The following is a 21,540-nucleotide window of genomic DNA, read 5'->3' on the forward strand; positions in this document are numbered from 1 at the left end:
GTATATGACTCTGTCCTTGTCAGCCTGGACACAATGCCCTGGTGTCATACTTTAAATATTAGTTACCTGGTATTTAACATGGAAATGTAATTGTACACAAACACTCTCTGTAAACTGGGTTTTCTGTAGCCTATGACGGTGTGCAAGTGAAAGAGGAATAAACATAAGGGGAACTTCTGTCTTCTGGCCCTTTTAGAGGAAACAAAGTATCTGATTTCTCCAAAATGGGTTACATATGAAATCATATACAAATGAGGTAGCGGTTTAGGCCTCCGGGAAAGGGTCTTTAACTTTTCAAGTGTCTGGGCTTCTTTAATGCCCTAGTGGAAGTATACTAGAAAACCTGAACACACAGGTCACATTCTGAACGGAATATCTGGGGTGTGTGGGCAGTCTCCTAGGTCCTCCTGGGACCCCAATTGGAATTTGTTCCTTCTTGGAAGAGGAAGACTGTGTGTCTGGACTGGGTTGGAGACAGGAACTTCTTTGTTACTCTGCCATGACAATTAAATCATCCGCCAGTCTGAGAACTAACCGTAACCCTAACCCTAACCCTAACCCTAACCCTAACCCTAACCCTAACCCCCTCATGCAGTCATGGGGCGGGCTTCTAGAGTTTCCATTGACTCAGGTCCAGTGCTGAGCTCACAGGCCCTCGGGTGACCACATGCATGTGACACAAGGGACAGAAAGAGGCTTCTCCCCGCGCTCCTCCCTCTTTGCTCTTGTTCCTTTGCTGTCTTCCGTCTCCATGAACTGCTGTCCTCTGCCATGATAGCCTGCCTCGGAGCCAGCAAGAAACTGGCTGAGACCTCCACAAACTGTGAGCTAAACAAACCTGTCCTTCCTTCATTTTGGGTGTTGGGTATTTTGTCTCAGCAAAGAGAGAAAAATAACCAAGACGGCTATGAATTTAATTTTTCTCAAGGAAGCACTTTCAAGTTTCCAGTTTCATCATTTTATTGTATTTAAATCATTGATTTCATCTCTGATCATTATTAATTATTTTTCCCTGCTTACTTTGGGTTTAATATTTCCAATCCTGGTTATCATGTGGTGCTATTTCAATGCTAAGGTCATTCTTGCTAATTAACTGTCTCAAGAGGGCTTTACATGTCAAAGCCTCCATGAGGAGATGAGGGAAAGAATTGCTGAGTCACTTAAGAGCAAACAACCTCTCATTCTCTGCTCTCATCTGTTAGCCAAACTTAGAACTTTTCCAGCAGGATGGTACCCTTTTGCCCCCTGAAACTTATGTGGAAATGTAATTCCCATGGCAAGATACTGAGAAACAAGCCTTTCAGAGATTGTTAGTGCTCTGCTCTCAGGAACTGAGCCACTAAACTGGAGATCACCTTGAGTTAACTGAGCTTTGCAAGTGGACCTGACATCAAAGTTGATCCTGCTGGATTTCTGTGGAGTTCCCTATTTCTTGCAGGAGCTGCTTTGCACCACACAGGGTTCTGTCTGCAGGAGAGTGTGTCTAGATGCCACCCCTGCACCTCTGCCAGAGGAGTAAGCCCAGGGAATGATCTTCCTTTATAGTCACCAGGTTGTGGGTCACTAGCAAAAGAGGAGGACGATGTTGGGTACGGGGGTCACCAGTGCAGAGGCCACTAAGCAGACATCAGATGAGCACTGGCCCAGAGCCAAGGTTGAAATATGGAAATCTTGGGATCAGAAGGAAGTTCAGCCCCACGCAGCCTGAGAGATGGTCTGCAATCCACCCCCAGGTCTGGACTCACCAGCATAATCAGGGGAGCGAGAGCAGAGATACCAAAAAGCAATAGAAGGAAAATCCCCTTATTATGTGAATATGGCGGGGTTTGGGGCACCACTTGGTCTGAGATGAGGTGACCCAACAGCGTGACTGCAGGGAGATCCCTCTGTCTGATCCAGGGGAACAAAATTCTCCACCTACTTTATGTCCAGAAAGAGTTTGTGCTCTCTAAAATTGAAGAATGAATTTTAGAAACAGTGGAGGTTAACAGCAGAAATATTTATTGAGAGAAAGAAAGATTCTGTCTGAGAGAGAAACAGCAGGGGTCCCAAGTCAGTTACCGAAGATTCTGTGTTTTCTCAGTATTTTTATAAGTAAAATCATGAGGTGAGGCGGGTCTCAAGTTGGGGAAAGCCGCGAAGTCCCGTGGTAGATGGCAAGAGGTGGGACAGAGCCATGTCAACCAGTAAGTTTAATTGCTCAGGTAAAGTTGACCAAGTCAGCAAGCGAGTATTCTTTAGGGATCAGTGACTCTTCCAATAGGTGTTGGGGTGGTGACTCCTGGCTTCTCAAGGTGATCCATAGCTAATCCCTAAGGGTTATACTAAGGCTGTGGTTGCATTTGTTTTGTCTTCTACCTTGGGGTCTGGCCCACAGCAAGAGGTGTGTGTCTCCTCCAAGCTCACAACACATCTGGTCCTCTGGGCCAGACTAGCCCTGTCTGACTGCCTATAATATTTCTAATGAGCTCAGTTGCCTGTAACGTGTCCACCTATCTCTTCTCACCTGTCTCTGCTGGCATGTTACATAACCCGTTACTTCAATCCTGGGATTGAACTCGTCATAGAGATGCGAAAGCAAATCTTGACCCCCCCACAGTTAAAAGTGTCATGCATAGCTCAGCAGTGAATAACCTGATACACAACTGCAAAGCAAGGGAAGGTACTTGCATAGGCCTTTTCAGAAGGTCAGCAAGCACAGGAAGTGTGCTGGGTTTCACCTCTCCAGTGATGAGCAGCTCAAAACCACGTGGAGACCACACATGACAGCCAGCAGGTGGACTGGAAAAGAAAGGCGACAGAGAGCGGGGTGGAGATAGAGGGTCACTTTTAAATTTACAAGAAAAACTGACTATGGTAAAAGACACAATGCCAAGAATGGTGGCACCACGTGCTCTCTGAGAGTGGAAGTGTTTTGCAAATTTTGAAGGGGATCAAAAGCAATGTATCTTTCACTGTAATACATGTTTAATTTAAAGATTTGTCACACTTTGTCATCTGCCCATGACATTCTGGGCAGGAACCTAACCTAATGTTATACAGTATTGTACAGTTGCCAAATACTCAGATACATCTTCAAAAAGTTAAATATGGAGTTACCATGTGGCCCAGAAATTCCATTTGAAGGTTTACACCCAAGATAAGTGGAAGGAAGCAAGTTGACTTACAGAATCATACATAGATAACTCACAGCAGCATTAGTCACAAAGGACCAAAGATAGAAACCCTCCAAATGTGGATGACCCATAAATAAACAAAATGAATGTGTGCACACAATATTATTGTGAATATTCTTCCTTCATAAAAATCAACAGTGGATAAATGCCACCTTGACCCAGCAAGGAGGAAACCTGAAAGCCTTGGGTGAGCAAAAAAAAGCAGTCCCTGAAGACAGCCATGGGTCGAGCCCGTTTATGGGAGGGGCTCTCCCTAAACAAACAGCCACACAGCATGGCCTGGTGTCTGGCAGGCCTGGGCAGTGAAGGCAGGGGCCGAGCAGGGCACCCACTCCTGATGCCCTCATCCCTGTCAGAAGGGATGGAGTGTTCTAGAGTTAGGTCATGGGACAAGTGCTCAGCTGTGTGAATACAGCAAAAGCCACTGAGTCACCTCCTTTAAAGGGATGGACGTCATTAAGTCAGAGTGTGCACACCAACATTCTCTGAAATAAGTGCGTTCACTAAACTCTTACATAAAAGGACAGGCCTTGGGTAAATTCACTAAGCCACCTACACCTAGCCATGGGGCATCTGGAAAAATGTCATCCTTACCCCCACCCCTTTTTAAAATTGGTGGTGGTGGTTTCTTGAGACAAAGCCCACGGTGATGCTCCTGCCTCAGTCTCCAGAGCGCCGGGATCACAGGTCCACAGCACCCAGCTGGTAAAATGTGCTCTGGGTCTAAGGAATTTCTGAATGAAAATCAGGAGAGGAAAAGCCATAAATGACTTACACTGATGCACACTGGTCAGAGGTGAGGGTGAGGGCAAGGGGACACCAGCCCAGTCCTGGGTGGTCCACGAGGGGGTTTGCTGGTTGGTTTCACCAGCTGGAAGGAGATGCAGCCCCATGGTCACCCCTCCTCAGTGAGGGAAGGAGCAGGAAAGGATTTTCTGTCCAGTGTCCCCTGCCCCGCCAGCCCCCATCCCCGCTCCCCCCCACTTTGTTGGTTTAGCTTGAAGCTGTCAGTTAATGGAAACTCTATCTTTTCCTTCTCCTCTTCCTGCCAGTAACCTAAATCTGGAATTTGAGGATTTTCTCTTGTCAGTATTATGCTGGGTATGTTCTGTTTTAAGAAAGCTGTTTGTAGGGTCCAGGGATTTAGCTGTGCCTACCTGTCAAACACTAGGTCTTAAGTGCCATCCTTGGTACCAAAAACAAAGGTGTGTTTTGTTTTGCTCTGTTTTCCTAAGTGAGGAAAAAGTTAAGGATCTCTGGCTGGGGGAGGGGGTGTCATCCCAAAACAGGGCCTGCACCCAAAGGGTTCTGTTGGAAGACCCCAGCTGACCTCACCTCAAGTCAGGCCTCAGAGGACCCCAGGACTGACCAGATGTGGGTTCCTGGGCAAACCCTGGGAATTCATCCCCAGGGTGCCCCGGTGTGAAGCTGACACCTCCCCAGGGTTGTCCCAGCTTCCCAGGCTCCTTTGCCTCCTAGAATTTGGAAATCCTGGCTTCCTGGGTGCCTTCCCTCCTCTGGTTTCTGTTCCTTCTTAGGTTTTTGGCAGGGGCTGTAGTGGGTGTTGAACCCAGGCCCTGTCTACATCCCCAGCCGGCCCTCCTCTATTTTTTTTTTGAGCTAGTTCCTCCCTAAGTGGCTCCTGCTGCCTCCCCGCCCCCTTCCCCCCTCCCAGGCCGGTAACCCACCCTCCCAAGCTCAGGTCTGGTCCAGCAGAGTCCCTGGGACCCTGCTTTCACTTTCCCTTTCAGGGCAGCTGCTTTCCTTCTAGAACTGCACAGTTGCAGAGTTGCAGGGAGGACGCCTGCGCCACCTCTGCACCGCGGTGGTCTCCATGGCCCAAAGTGACAAGAGCAGGGACAGAAGAGCCAGACAAGTTGGGACAGCCCCCACCCCTGCGACCCGAAACTCCCCCACCTCCAGGGCCACAAAGCCCTTGCTTCCCCGCCTCAAGGCACAGCTGTCAGCGCTCCTGTGATCCTCTGATCCTGATCCTCCAGTGGGGACCTGGCTCCAGCTGAACTGAGCCAGGTGGGCAGGCATGACCGGGCTGGGCGGGGCAGGGACAGACCTGGCTCTGGCCCTGGGGATGGAGCTGAGACCCGAGCAGCAGACCCACTGCTTCCGAAGCCACAGCTCCTGGACTGGAGGGGACAGGCGGGTGGCCTCTAGGGGAACCTTCCTGTCCACATCTGCACTTGTTGCAGTGTCCCCTGCAGCAGCCCCGCCTGGGCCCTCTTCTGTGCTGTGCAACCTGGCTCCAGTGCACACGCAGTGCCCTTGGGCATCACAGATTCCCTGCCACTCACCCCGGAACACTGAAGCCTTTTCTCTCCTGAACTCGCGTCCTCTGAGGGAGTGGATCCTTGTTCCCCGTGGCCTCCAGGCTGCGCCCAGGTCACTGACAGGGGCTGTATCACAGCTGTTAGTGTGTCTGTGGTGGGTAGTGGGAGAGAGGCGACCTGGGAGGCCCCAGAATGCTGGGGGAGGCCAGGGAGCAGGAACATTTTTAGTGAAAGGGAAGGGAAGAGGAAGGAGGTCAGTGTTGAAGGAGAGCAGCTCTGGGGCTCTAACAAGCACAGTTACTGGGCGTCCAGGAGTTCGGGATCTCTGGGTGAGTTTCTTGCCTCTGGTCTCTGCCTTCAGAGTTGCAACATGGATGCACTGTCCAAAGCCAATGGCGCCTTTGCCGTCCACCACCTAAGGCTCCTGGGTCAGGAAGACCTTGAGTACAATGTCTTCTGCTCTCCTGTGAGCATCTCCTCGGCCCTGGCCATGGTCCTGCTGGGAGCCAAGGGCAGCACAGCGGCCCAGATGGTCCAGGTAGGCTGATGTCTCCCAGTCTCCTTCCGGGATGGGGCTCCTTCTTGTTTGTCTCTGTGGTCTTTTGTGGTGGTGGCAGGACAGGGAGAGTTTCACTAAGTAACAGCTCAAGGAAGACGCAAGATTTTGCCTGGCACTGAATTAAGAAAATGATCCAAGCCCCACTGGCTTTGTGGTGGACAGCAGGCCTTGGGTTCCATCACCACGCCTGGCTTGGGAAAGGGTGGCAGTAATGACTCAGCACCGTCATTTCTGCGGTTCCCGTACATTATTCATCTTGTTATTGGTGTCTGGATTACTACACTGATGTCAGAGACTAAAATCTGTAGGGTGTTTTTTGCACTAGGGATTTCATGCACAATCTTCATACCTAGCTGTATCTTTAGCCTTTCTTTATTTTAAGATAAGATCCTACTGAGTCCCCAAATAGACCAGGCTGAGCAAGAGCTTCAGATCTCCCTGCCTTGGCCTATCAGAGTGCTAGAATTAGAGGTGTGTTCTACAGTGCCTGACTGTAATTTCTGTATTACAGTCAATTGAAAGTTTTTATGTACCTTAATATGTATGTTTTTGAAATATTAATGTAACACTTAAAATACACATATAGTCTATGTAGGATACAATTTTAAGAACTCTGTTCTCATTCTGTTAACCATGTTGCATCTTTTATACCTTTATTTCCGTTTAAGATTGCCACCATGGTTACAGTTGTGCACATTTTTCTTACATTTTTAGTGCTTTTAAATGTTACTTTTCTCTTGTTGCTGAGCAAAATACCTGACACTCAAAACAAAGGAAGGAAAGTTTTATTTACCTCACAGTTCGTTGAGATTTAAGTGTGTAATCAGCTGACTGCAAAGCAGGATGGGATGGCACAGAAGGGAACACTTCAGGCAGCAAAAGACAGTTTAAGCAGCAAAAGCAAAGTGGTGGGGGAGAGCAAGCCTCTTTACACTCTTATCTTATAAGCAGTGTACTGGACCCAACGGTGGGTGTGATGCTGGCATCATTTCTTCTTGGTGCAGGATGATAACGTTTATAATGTGCGGACTGTGGTCCCCTGCTGAGTCATTTACTTCTAGACTTCTCAAGTTGACACAGTGTATCAACCATTACACTCTTCTTTTTAAATGAAAATTCTGTTTCTGGTGTATTGCTGGCCAGCAGGAGATGCAGGACTTTTATATCAGCTACATTCTGAGCCTCTCTGGCCCTTTTCAATTTGCATTTTCCCCTGAAGTCAAGAGCAGGCAGAAGAGCCACACCTTTGGCTGCCCTGTTTCCTGTCCCTCTCTGATCTCTGCACCCCTCCTCCCCAGCAACACCTCTGTAGTGTGCACTACTCAGTTAATGTAAAGCTGCCTAGCGGGTGAGGTGGTGCTTGCCTGCAACCCCAGCACTCAGCATTTGGAGCAGGAGTTGGAGTCCAGTCTGCTTACTTAGCTACATCTTTGCTCAGAAAAATAAAAATCCAAAACAAATACACAACAACAATACCAAGAACAAGTAGTTCCTTTCCAAGGATCATTCCAAGGATACTTGAAAAAAAAACATTTTTTTAGTGACCTCTTTGTGAGACCAGAGGACCAGTCTGACGGTGCCCATCACTTCCTTCCCAGGCGCTGGAGCTGAGCTCAGTGGAGGACCGTCACGGAGGCTTCCAATCGCTTCTCGCCCAGGTGCACAAGCCTGGCGCTCCGTACTCCCTCAGCATCGCCAACAGGCTCTTTGGAGAAGAGAGCTGCGAATTCCTGCAAGTGAGTTGAGTCTACCAACAGGAAGAGTTGATGTAAAATACCTGGTGGACTAGAACTCAACAGAGGAACCATAGAGAGCTTGGGGACCAGACAGGCAACCTCCTGTCTTCAGATGACTATGCCTCCTGAAGGCTTCCCTTTGCGATGTCCCTGTTTGACTGGACCAAGAGCTCCTCCATTCACATCTGCTTATCCCAGACTCCGCACACCCCCACCTAGAAACTGGTATCCCACATCCCAGAGCCTCCAGTGAGGTCTCCTCAGCCCCTCTCAAGGTTTCAGAGAACCAGGGAGCGCTCAGCAGGCTTGGCAGCCCCCAGCCTTTCCTGCAGCTCCCTGGCTCACCCGCCCTGTCTCTGTCCCCAGTCCTTTCAGGAGTCCTGTCTGCGCTTCTACCAGGCCAAGCTGGAGCCGCTGTCCTTCGCCAAAGCCCCAGAGAGGTCCAGGAACCACATCAATGCCTGGGTGTCCAGGAAGACTGAAGGTCAGCAGGCAGGGTCCCTTCTGCAGCTCCCTCTCCCCACCTCTCCTCATGCCCAATCATCCCTGTTTTGGGCTGAACCATCTGCACCTGTTCGTAGCCTTCCTATTTCTGCTCACAAAGGAGACAGCAGCAAAGCCAGGCAGTTTTCTGTTTATGGCTCAGCACTTATTTCCCCATGTCCTCCTGGAATCTTTCCCACTCTTGTCCTCTGGAAGCAATGATAAGCAAGGATGCTGTCAGCTCAGGAGAAGGCAGCCCTGGATGTCCACGGGCAGAGGAGGGAATCCACTGGCCCACACTGCCAGCTAGCTCTCCAGGCTCCAACAGTAATCTCTCCCTCCTACCCTGGCTCCCAGGAGCCCCTCCAGTGCCCATCAGCCACCTGCCTGCCTTGCACCCCTTTCTGCCTGCCTGTGTCGCCCTGCCTCAGCACTGCCCAAGGTGAGCACTGGGTGTCAGCCCAGAGCCGTAGATCACATGCTCTATGGGACCCCCAAGAGACCGCAGTGACTACCCTGCGCATCTCTCATGTCCTGCCTGGCCTGGCCTCCAGCCTGTCCCTTCCCATCTCTGCTCTCCTTGGGTGACTCATCAGTCCTTCACCTTACTGCACTGGATGGACACTTCCCAAGTGTCCCCACGCATGAGTGCCATGCCTAGGGGCTGTTTTCTACTTTTCAATCCGTAAGGACCCTAAGTCAGTGAATGTGAAAACGTGCTGTTTAAATCTGCCGGACGTTCTCCTAGAGTTTGTTCATCTTGTGTTTAAAAGGCGCCACTTAATGGAGTCTGCTCTTCTCAAAAGGCAAAATTCCAGAGCTGTTGGCAAAGAACTCCATTGATGAGGAGAGCAGGCTGGTTCTCATTAACGCTGTACTTTAAAGGAAAGTGAGACAAGCAGTTTAACAAGTCCTACACGAGGAAAATGCCTTTTAAGATAAACCAAGTACGGAGCTTTAAACAGCATCATTTGATAAAGAAACTGAATAGGTGCCAGGGATTTAGCTAGCGGCATAAGCACCTGCCTGGCAATTGTGAGGTTGTGAATTTGACCCCCGGTATTAAAAAAAAAAAAAAAAAAAACTGAATAGCAAAATTTAAATTTGCAAAGGAATAAGTAGTCCTTTGTAGCGGTATATTTATGGTTGGATTTTGAATCGCTTAAAAATGTATAGGAGTAAGAATATTTTATGGCGGTGATTTTTTTCATCATATTACTGTTCTTTCTGTCTTGGTGATTTCTCCTACATCTACTGTTAAGCTCTGTGGGAACCAAAGTGTTTCCTATAGGTCTGGGTTGCATAGATAGAAGCAATTCAAACCAGGTTGTAAGGTATCCTGACATAAGTTTAGGATGCTGGGTAGGGGACAAGGAAAAAACTCATGAAAACATTTGCTTTTATGACCTAATGTGGAAATTAATTCATTTGAATCATAGATCTTTAATTTAACATTTATGAATTTTCCCCTTGCCATTTTCTAAAATGAACAGCATGTGGAGAAGACCCTGTTCTTGACCCTTTTAACTTCACTTAAAGCAGAAGTTATAGTAGTTTAGCAAAATGCTCTCATTCTTAAAAAACAGAAAGCATCACAAAGAACTAAGTAGGAAAGGTAAAATTAGGAAGTTTATACATGCTAAGGCATCATTCCATTTTAAATAAACATGCAATTTATGTAACGATTCAATTATTTTTGGTGAGAGGTTCGGTGGCATCCCACAGCCAAGCAATAGCATGTGGAAAACTCACAGCAGCCCATTCTATTTTGCTCGCCAGAACACTGCCCAAGGACCCTCCTGAGTCTGTGCACGGTCCTCAGCTTTACACTCTGTGGGAGGTGCACGGTGAGGGGTTGCGCCTCCCACAGAAGGGTGCCAGGGGTGACCCTGGCACAGACACATTTCCCACTGTGGGGTTGGGGCACACGGGCAGCTGCTTGGGGCAGGTGTGCTGCTCCTGGAGAAGCCGCTGACCACATTCCCCTTTGCTTGCCCCCAGGAGGAGCAATGGCAGATGATGTTCCAGGGAGGCAAGTTTCCCTGGGCCCACGTGAGTGAGGTACAGGCCCAGGTGCTGGAGCTGCCCTATGTGGGCCAGGAGCTCAGCATGGTCATTGTGCTCCCAGATGAAGGCGTGGACCTCAGCACGGTGAGACAGGAGTCTGGGCCTCTGTGTCTGCTGTCCTGCCCAAAGCCTCTGGTGACATCCCTGTGTCCTTTCCACCAGGGCACATGGGCACACAGTCCTGCCCTGGCCATCCCTCTGTCCTCTCCCCTCCTGGGATGCTTTTCTCCCCAAGTCACTCAGAGTCCTGCCATGTGTGTCCAGCACTGAGAACATCAGGGACGAGAGGCATCCTGGGCTGCTAAGCTCAGCACACTGAAGAGCTGGGGACAGAGCTCTGGTCAGGAAGACACTTCATTTGTCAGGAGGAAATGGCAGAAGATAGAGAGCTGCCCCAGACAGGGCCGGGGGCCTGGAGAGCTTTGACCCTCATGGGCCTTTCTCCCTGGGTCCCCTTGGTGTTTTGGGACGCTCAACTCCTGGACCTTGTCATAATTTGCTTGGCTCCCTGGGCTGTCCTGCAATTAGATGGGCACCACTGCCTATGTGGACATTCCTCTTCATGGGCTTCTTGTGGCTTCTTTCTGCCCTTTGTCCATCCAGGGCCTTGTGTCTGGGGGCAGCAGGTGATTGGTTGGGAGGGGTGTTCTACAAGTCAGTTTAGTGTCAGTGGGCCTTGTGTGGGTAAGCAATGGTACCACAGTGACCCTGCAGTGAGGAAAACAGCTGAGCACGTGCACAGGTGTGGGTGCCCACTGTGAGCCCCGAAGCGAGCTGTCCCTACAGGGGTCCCGGCCACCCCTGCCCCCTGTGTGGTGGCAGGGACACCATCCCAGCTCACTGTGCCTGATTTCTGGTCTCTGCCATCTGCCTTCTCTCTGATGTAAGTCCCCCTGCCGCTCATGCTCTCCATGTCTTTCTCTATCCAGTTTCTCTTTTTCTCTCATTCCCTGTCCTTATGGTTCTTTCCAGGGATTCTTTCCTGCAGGCAGCTGAACTCTTTCACCCAGGTTTAGCTAGAATCCTCATGAGGCCCCCACTCTGAGCTTTCCCTGCAGACACACCTGGTCTCCTGCAGCCTCAGGCTTCTGCACTGAGTGGCTCAGAGCCACAGCCCTGTGTCCCTTGCTTACCAGCAGTGGTTTGTCCCCTTCAAAACTAAGCCTTGTGCACAAAACCAAAGACTCAGAAAGCCCTAATCCCTCCCGAACTCCTGAGGCACAGCCCCTGGCACAGATGTGGTTCGGGGTGGTGGGGATGGGGCGCCTCTTTCACTTCAGGAAGCTAGACCTGATGGCATCTCAGCAGCCCGTGCAGGACAAGCCCGAGTCCCCACAAGCTTCCTGATGGCTGCGGGGCTCAGTCCATGGTAGTCAGTACTACCCGCTTGCCAGAGGAGGTCCGGTGCCCCTGGAGGGAGAGCTATGAGTGCAACAGAGGTCTGAATGCTAAAGTCTAATCCTTTCTTTCAGGTGGAAAAGAGCCTCACTTTTGAGAAACTGCAAACTTGGACCAGGCCAGGGCAGATGGAGAGGACTGAAGTGGAAGTTTTCCTGCCGAGGTTCAAGCTGGGGGAGAACTACAACATGGTCCCGGTGATGCAGGCTCTGGGCGTAGTGGATGCCTTTCAGCAGGGCAAAGCCGACCTGTCAGGGATGGTGGTGGACAGTGAGCTGTGTCTGTCCAAGTTCGTGCACAGGAGTGTGGTGGAGGTCAACGAGGTGGGCACAGAGGCCGTGGTGGTGACAGCAGTAATGGTGATTCCCGGGTGCTGTGAGAAATCTCTGCGCATGTTCTGTGCTGACCACCCCTTCCTGTTCTTCATCAGACACAGTGCGACCCACAGCCTGCTGTTCTGTGGCAGGTTCGCATCTCCGTGGGGGGTGCACCCATGTGCATGCAAGCAGTTCCCTCTGGGTCTCCAAATCCCAGCCCAAACTCCTGGAAGCTGTAGAATCTAAGTGTGGTCTGGGGACCGAATGGCACCTGTCTGAAGCATGGGTCAGCACTGTCACACAGCACACAAGCTGGTCTCTCCCGGCACTGACCACTCACTTGTGCCACTCCACCAAGATCTTGGGACTGCAGACCTTGGTGCTGAAGGTGGGCTGCAGAGCACCCCAGAGCGGAGCCCTGGGTTATCTCTGTGACAGGCTCAGGTGCAGAGGACTGATGAATTCAAATTTAAGCATGCTATTGTTGGGAGTGAAGGTGTGATGGGAGGTCACAGCTGTGGGGAGGGACATCTCACCCTGTTTTGGGGGCCGGCTGTGGCACATCAGGGGAAGTGGCAGGGTGACCCAGTGCGTCTCCAGGAAGCCCTGCTGCTTCACAGCAGCCAACTGGGGTTGCTGGAGGCTGCAGATGTCAACAAGGCCAGGCTCCCTCCCTTCCTGACCTCAGCTGCAGCAGGGGTCCCCTCTCCCCATCTTTAGGCCACAGCAGCAAGTCCACAGGCAGGAGCAGGGCAGGCCGCCAAAGCCAGCAGAGGAACCACAGGAGAGAGCCAAGGTGCTCACCCAGGCAAGGTGTCCCCTCTGCAGGGAGGGCAGTGGGGCAAAGGGGACTAAGGACACAGGATGCCATGCCCCTGGGCACTCAGGGAAAGGGCCGGGTGAGGGCTTCTGAGTGTCCCAGCCTCCTGATTCAGTCCTTAGAACCTAAAGTCTGGCTGGACCAGGTGGCCTGGAATTTGCTCCTCTGGCTCTCTTCTGGTTGCACGAAACCCTTCCACACACACACAGCCTCTGTTCAGTGCTCCTGAGCCACTAGACTGGGAATGCTGGCTGGGGTAAAGGGAGGCCTTCAGAGGGAAGTGCTGGCTAGTGGCCTTGAGGTTGGCATGGAGACCCTGGGTCATGTGACTCCGCCTGGAGGGGCCACCCTGACCTCCCCTGGCTGGCAGAGGAGCCTGAGCAGCACAGAGCCCACCTCAATGAGGTAGCACATTGAACATTGTTCTGAAAACACAGCCAAAATTTTCATGTTCAGCGTGTGACCCTGGACACACACGAGCTCACACACACACTCACACCATGCTGAATACATAACATGTCCCAACTAGGACAGCTGGAAATTGAAAACACTGCTTCACTGTGAAATTTATTTGTTTGTTGCACACACAGCTCACAGCACCATATTGTGCCCCTGAAAACAGCTAAGAGAGTCGCCTTTACCTGCTGTCAGCAGACAGAGGAGCTATGCGGGCTGGTGTGTGTCTTTCTGGGCTTGACCTAGCCATTCCCCATGTGAAGTTGTATCACAGCCCAACTGAGGCCCAACAAATACCACAATCTGGACTTGTCTGTGAAAACAGGAGCTAGTGGGGAATCCTGGTGATTTGCTGTTAATTCAACTGGAGCTGTGTCTTCCATCTGGTCTACTCCTGAAGCATGTAACTAAAGCAGGCTTAAGAAGAACCCTTCTCAAAATATTCTTGAAAAATATATTTTTCTCCAAAAGATTAAATATATTATGTCTGTTTTAAAAAAAACTTAAAAAAACACTGATGATCCTTTAAGTATTAAGAATTAAGCAAGGTAATTATTTGCTGTAACTGAATTATGCAACCCATAGCAGTGAATTCGCACATTAAAAAAGCAGAATGACTGCAAATAAGTAGTCTAATATGGAATCTCAAGCTTCTACCAAAAGTAGAGCGAGTTAAAGGAAGAGCAAGATTAACCCGAGACCCATGTCTCCCACCGTGCACTAAACGGAAACTGGAACAGGTCAGAGATACACTGTCAAAGAGAAGCACAGTGAGCTGGAGGACAGAATAGGTAAAAGAAGGCAAGAAAATGATAAAGATCACAGCAGGATTTCATCTATCTGAGACTAACAAAACCATGCAGAGAACCAGTGAATCAAAGAATTGTTCTTTGGAAGGTTAAATAAAATAGATAAATGCCAGACCAAACTAATTTAAAAAAGGAAGAAAAAACTCAATTTCATGCAATTAAGAATGAAAAAGATGCTGGAGATTGCTCAGCAGTGAAGCACCAGACTGGCAAGCACGAGGTCGTGAGTTTGACCCCCGGTACAAACAAACAAACAAAGAATGAAAACAGTGAAATCAGAATTCCAGATCATCAATACTGATTTGAGAATCTGTGCTCCAATAGGATGGAAAATCCAGCAGAAATGTACAGATTTCTATATATGAATAATTACCAAAGCTGGTTTAAGAAGATATAAAAATTCTATATAACTCGATATCAGTTAATAAAATCGAAGAGGTAATTTTTAAAAACTGCCAGCAAAGAAAAGCACAGGTCATGATGGATTTCCTGTTGAATTCTTTAAGAACTTTACAGAAGGTCAAATGTCACCATTCCTCAAACTGTGTAATGAAATTGAGAGAGAAGCAGTATTCCAAAATGCATTCCTGGAAGCAAACATAACCCTGGTTCCAAAGAGAATAATGCAAACAAAAAAGAGAGCAACACACCAATCTCCTTAGTGATGCACAAATTCTCAGTCAGATACTAGCTAAGAGAATACAGGAAATCCTCAAGATTATGTAACGAGACCCAAGAGGAGTCATCCCAAGAATGCAGGGATGGTTCAACATACACACATCAATAAATGTAATACAGAGCACTAACAGAATGAAGAACTAAACCACAACACCATCTCACTAGATTCAGAAAAACATTTAACAAAATTCAACATCCATTCATAATTTTAAAAAAATCCTTCAGAAAATCGTAACAGAAGTTCTTTATCTCAATCTGATAAAAGCTATCTATGAGAAACCAACAGCCACAATATTATATAGTCAAAACTGAAAGCTTTTACTCTAAAATCAGAAGCAAGACAAGCATGCCAACTATCAACATTCCTATTTAACACAGTTCTGGAAATATTGACAGAGCAATTAAATGAGAGAGAGAAATAAAAGGAATAAGGGTAGGAAAGGAAGAAGTTAAATTAGCACTATTCCCAGATGGCATGAGACTCTACATGGAAGACCCCAAAACTCCACCAAAAGACTCATAGTATTAATATCCAAATTCTGAAGTGTATCAGGATAGAAAGTCAACATTCAAAAATCAATAGCATTCATGTACACAAACACCAAACTCACTGAGAGAGAAATTAAGGAAACCACAAATTTCACAGCAGTGTCAAGAAATGAAACACTTAGGAAGCAGCCTAAAGAAGCAAGTAAAAGAGCTTTATATTGAAAACTATGACAGACTGAAAAAGCAATTGAAGAAGATATCAGAAAATGGAAAGATATTCCTTATTCTTGCATAAATAGAATCAATATAGTGAGAATAGGTATATTTCGTAAACTGTTATCCAGATTTAATGCAATCCCAATCCAAATATCATTAGCATATCTCACAGAACTAGAGAAAAGAATCCTAATATTCATTTAAAACCAGAAGAAACCTCCAATAGCAAAAACAATTCTGGATAGAAGAGGACATCCCAATCTCTGACTATTATACTATGAAGCTACCATGATAAAAACAGCAAGTTACTCGCAAAAACACACATGAGGATCAATGGAACAGAAATTACTCCAAGCACACTCAGCATCCTTATCTTTGACAAAGCGGCCAAATATCTTAACTGGAGGAAAGCCAGTCTCTTAGTAAATGGTGCTGGGAAAACTGGCTTTCCACTTGCCAAAGACTAAAACTAGACCCATGTCACCCACCGTGCACTAAACCAAAACTGAAGCAGGTCAAAGATATAAATGTCAAAGGGAAACACGTTCAGCTGGAGGACAGAATAGGTAAATCCCTTGAAAACATAGAGGCTGGCAAAGACTTTATGAACAAAGCTCCAGCACACAGGGAATTTCCCAGAAAATCGACCAGCAGGGTGACATCATATTAAAAAGCTTCTGCTCAGCAAAAGAACCACCAAGAGAGTGAGGAGAGAACCCACAGAATGAGAAAAAGTCTTGCTAGCTGTTCCTCAGAGAAAGGACCTTCTAGAATATGTAAAAACCTGAAAAAATCAGACTCTCAACTTTAACACACCCAAAACTGGGCATCTGAAAGGAGTAGACACTGCTCAGATGGAGAAGCACAAACAGCAAGTACATATACGAAAAAAACGTTCACCGTCCCCGGTCCTGCGAGACATGCAAAGGAAAACTACTCTGATATCCCCTCTCCCTGCAGAAAGAGTGACTGTCATTAAGAAACCGACCAATAACAGAAGCTGGCAGGTTGGGGAGAAAAAGGAGCCCTTCTCAGTGTTTGCAGGATTGCAAATTGATACAGCGAATATGGAAATCAATATGGGATTCAGCAGAACCTAAAGCTAGAGGTTCCACCTGAGCCAGCTGTTTCCCTTGTAGGTAGCTTCTCAGGAGACTTAAAAGCATCAGGCCACAGACCCACACACACCTTTGTAGCCGCACAGTTTGCAATAGTTAAATCTTCAAAACAGCCCAGACCCCCATCAATGGGCGAACCCATATGGGAAGGTAAATGTGGTTTTTACATACAGTACAGTGCTGCTTTGCCCGCAAGGAGGACAAATTTCAGACAGTTTTAGGCAAATAGACATAACTGGAGACCATATATTTAAGTGAAATAAATATGACAGTCAGGTTTAAATATTGCATTGTTTCTCTTATGTAGAAAACCAAAGAAAAATAAGCAATAAAATGAGTGATAGATATAGAGAAGTTACATAAAATAGTTCAAATGGAAAGGAGAAAAACGGAAGGTGGGGGCTGAAGGGAGGGGGAGGGAATAGGAACAAGAAAAGAACAGAAGGAAGAAAAACAGCCGCAGAATTAAATCTCGGCCATCATGAAGCTCACCATATTTTCTTTGCTTTGTTCCTGCTGTTTCTGTAGGGAAAATGTTTTTTTGGGAAATTTTTCTGACTTCTTGTTTGCAAACCTTGTTTTTGATGATTTTAAGCAACTAAAATCTTCCATACTGAAATGGTAAGTGCTTTCCGGTGAATCTTTAGGTGAAGTATTTCCAGCTGATTTTGCATAATATGCACCCAAAGTTTAGATAATTCATTTAAAAGGGTTAGCGTCACTGTGGGAGAGGCAGGCTGATGTAACATGGCTCATCCCTATGAGGATGGCACCACGAAGGAAGAGCACCCCTGCCGGCCTTTCTCTCTCTTTTGCTCATCATCAACTTCACCACAAATATTTTGTAGCAGCGATAATCTATAGAATGTTTGTATGATTTGACAGCTCCAGATGCTATTTTGCTTGGAAGGGTGGTGCAGCTCCGTAAGTGGGACCCAAAACTGTGTGCAAGTCACAGACAAGGCCAAGGCCATTTCCACTCGGGGGCCGAGCTGTCTCTGCAGTGATCTGCCCGGGCACACTGCGGCTATGTTTGTAACAGCATCCAATGCCAGCACATGCTAAGGTGCATCTGTGCCAGAGGGAACTGCTGGAAGCTGATCTTGATTCCTCCTGTGAAGTAGATGGACAGCTTAAGCTGCTTTAGTTTGAAGTATCTGATGGAGGCGATGTGAACCAAATGTAAAGTTTTCTCCTGCTTCTCCTTCAGGCAGCGCTTCTGCACCCTGCTTTTCTTTTTGAAAGCAAAATAAAATATTTACAATTTCATTGAATCAGGTCAAAAGTCTGGCTCATAAATAAAAATTATAATATGTGTTACATATTAGATATACTTTTTGTGTGTTTATGTGGATCTGGGTTCAAACACACACCGCCTCGCATGTTAGGCAAGTGCTCTACAACTGAGCTACACCCCTAACTCTCAAATTCATATAGAAATGTACTCTCTACAGCCCTAGTTCCTGGACTGATATTTTTAAAACAGAATTTCCTTAAAATACTACTTCGGAGCTGGATGTGTAGCTAAGTTATACAGAATGAGCTTAATATGTACCAGGTCCTAACTTCAGTCCCAGTACCAATGCCCAACTTCAACAAAACAAACACTACGCAGGTTAGAAGATATTGGTTTTTCATACTTAATATCTTGTGGTTTTACATAGTCAGGGGTTAACACGATGGTCTCAATGGTAGGTGATAAACAGCGTCATTTTTTTCCATAGTAAACATCCTATTTTTGAGATGTAAAAATTCAGTACATAAATTTTTGTGCTCATTGTTTGCTAGAAGCACGAATTGAAATATTTTAAAAAGTCTAACCCCACAATAAAAGACCACAGGTCTCACTATATGATGACTCAGCCCCTGGAGCACAGAGACTCAGGTCTTGTCCCACATAGCTGCTCAGCCTCTACTCCTCCCGAAACCATTTATGCCCATCTCAGCCTACACTTTTCTGTGTTTCCATCTACCCTGTCAGATGTTGGCTTCTCCTCCACAGTCCAGACCACAAGCCATATCTCCACCTAGTGTGGATCAGGTAACTGGCCTCTCAGGACCGGAGTCCAGAGGACATCTCTGTGTCCACCCACTTGGGGGCCAAGCACACTTAGTTCCTTCTGAGCTGTCCTGGAAGCAGGAGGCCACTGGATGGCGCAGATGGGGAAAGAGTGACATGTTGCCTTTCATTTTACGGCACAGCTTGAAACTAGGAATTGGCACGGTTGTGTCAGTTACTAGTTTCTTGTCTCCCAGCTCTGAACCCACCTTCTGTGGTCCTGCCTGGAAGCCTGGAGCTGGAGCTCAGTGCCACTTTACCAGCAAGTGCAATGTAGGGCGTGGTCCATAGAGGGCGCTCCCAGACCCTGCGAAGGGACAGGCACTTCCCTTGCAGGTTCCCCAGGGACCATCTCCAGCCTTGTGCTCAGGTTGTCCCAGGCACTGTGCACTGCTGCAGTCTCAATGGCCACAGCCTTAGGTGACTGTGATTGACATGCTGTTCCTGCAGACTGGTTCCTGCAGACTGGTTCCACCCAACTCACCCACGATGGCCACTGCAATGCAGCAGCCCCTTCTGTGTGCCAGCTGCCTGCTGGCAAGTCTTGGCAGCCAGCCTCTTGCTCCTAAGGTGGTGACTACTGTGGATCTGGGCAGCGGTGCAATGGCATGCGCCCATCACCATGGTGTCTTTCAGAACAGTGTCACTGCCCGGGACATCTCTTCACTCTTCCCCACCGCACACTCCTGGAAACCATGGCACTTCCAATGTCTCTGGAGTTCTCCTTGAGGTCTTTTCCTGGCTGAAGGGCTCATTCCCTTTGCAGTGGCATCATAATCCATTATATATATGATTTCCCACCAAAATGTGAACCTCCTAAGACCTTCAGCTCCCTGCATGAAGATCACCCAGGTCATGGAAGATAATCTCTTCTTGTAATTCTCACCATGAGTAATAACACTGTTCTGTTGGTATATAGACTGGTGCTTTGCCAAATATCTGGGTAAAATGACACAGTCAGGTCATCACAAAATGAGTCATCTCAGAGGATGTCTTGTCTGTTGGGGTCTAATGATCATAAGGTATTTGTTTTGAAGGGTTGGCTCCTGGCTACATTATGAGGGTTATCTCTCAAAAAAACATGGTTCAGGGTCACAAAGCAGACTTCGGTCAAGGCAGGAGGAGCACGGAGCTGTCATTGCCCAGGGGACCACAGTTATCTGATTTACTCCAGGGCCTCACTCAGTTTCGGTTTTACCTCATCATCAACTGACTGTTGGGCTGATCTTTGTCAAAGAGGAAACCGAGGCCAGACAAGGATACAGCACTGCAGGAGTGAGGGCTGAGCAGCATGAACCGCACTCTAGGGGAAAGCTTGGGCGTTTTACAGGTAGAACGAGGGAAACAGAAAGTGACCAGGGGAGCTGGGACTCACGGAGGCCTAGGTGTGTGAGCAGCCCTCTTAGGAGGGTCGATCCCTCCAGAGACTGGGACACAGAGGCCTCCTCGTTCCTGATGATCCCGTTCCAAAGGAATGACTTTCCGGTGCTTCAGAACAACATCCCCGGGCCATAAGCACTGCATACTTTACATATCTCAAGGTTACAAGGACGATTTCCAATGGAGGTTTGTTCTAGAGAAGGTTCTACAGTAGAGAGATGAGGGCCCTGTGAGCAGTGGGGGCCAGAACCAACTGTGAGTTTGCCTGGAAGCCTTCGGTTTTCCCAAGGGGTGGTTTCACGATGGACCAAGGTTGTCCTGGGGACACAGCCTGCAGCTCTGGACACCACGTTAGCACTCCAGTCTTTCAGTGTGGAATGAAGGGCTTGGGGGACTCTCTGTGAGAGAGCGCAAGTTTACAGGCCAGGCTGAGGCCCAGGGCAGACAGGCCCAGAGCAGCCTGCCTACCGTGGCTCAGGAGAGTTTCTCCCTGACCTGTGGCCTCTCGACTCCCAGTCAGGCCTAGCCTGAGATTTCCCAGTTCCTTCACTCCAGACTGCAGGCCATGGGGACCCCGAGGTGGGTTACCTCGGATTTCCAGTCATCTGGGGACAAGAGCAAGACACCTGGGGTCCCTCGGGGCTGAGATGCCCGCTCCTCCTGTCAGAGGCTGGATGAGGTGGGTGAGAGTGTCCTGGATGATTTTGGATTGTTCAGTGTTAGAACCGAGGAAGGGGCTCTGTCCAGATCACCTGTAGGATGGAGACAATTGTGGAGATGGGCTAGGGTTAGGGTTAGGATTAGGTCTTCCAGATATGCACAGCACAGTGTGTGGCCTAGTCAGGGGGATGTGTGAGAAAGGTCACAGGGCAAGACAGGACAGAGCAGAGCCAGCCTTGCCTTTTCCTGATGACCCTGGTGAGAAGCAACTTGCTCTGTGAGACCAGCATGAATTCCTTCCAGGGCCCGTGCCTGTGCCATGGCCTTCATTTTTACATGCTGCAAAGAAAACCCTGGAACATTCTAAGTATGCAGGCAAAGATTTCTGTAGACCACACACCCAGGAATGAAAATGCATGTTCAAGGAGAAGGTTGGTTTAACACTGAAAGGTTGTTTGATTCCTTTCAGGTTGGCCTCCTGCACAAAGTGAGTAAGGTCCCCATTTCCTCACACGGTCACTAATACTGGACATTATCAACCTCTACATTAACACAAACAGCGCTGCAAGGATTCCCACTGCACCCTGCCTCGGAGTGTCTGGGTGATGCAAAAAGGGTGAGACAAAACAGAAAGCAAATAAGCACACAGCAAACTCAGCAAGAGTGATGGAAACAGCAGCAGAACGTGTGCCTCTAATTCATACATGCAGCCTTACACTCACCTGCTGTACAGTCACAAAGTAGAAACCTGTGGGACCCCCGACTGCATCTCCTGTTGCAGGCACTTTGCTTTTCCTTAGTAAACCCTGGCATAATCACTACAGAAGTGCAGGC

General features: G+C 48.1%; 1 pseudogene; it reads left to right on the plus strand.

Annotated features, from left to right (window-relative positions):
- Nucleotides 1-4,152: 4,152 nt before the first annotated feature.
- LOC134478466 (serpin B9-like) lies at nucleotides 4,153-17,909 on the plus strand (annotated as a pseudogene).
- The last annotated feature ends 3,631 nt before the right edge of the window (nucleotides 17,910-21,540 follow it).

Source organism: Cavia porcellus, unplaced genomic scaffold (genome assembly GCF_034190915.1).
Source record: "Cavia porcellus strain 051 isolate PalLab524CR breed Dunkin Hartley unplaced genomic scaffold, mCavPor4.1 scaffold_13, whole genome shotgun sequence".
Taxonomy (NCBI): domain Eukaryota; kingdom Metazoa; phylum Chordata; class Mammalia; order Rodentia; family Caviidae; genus Cavia; species Cavia porcellus.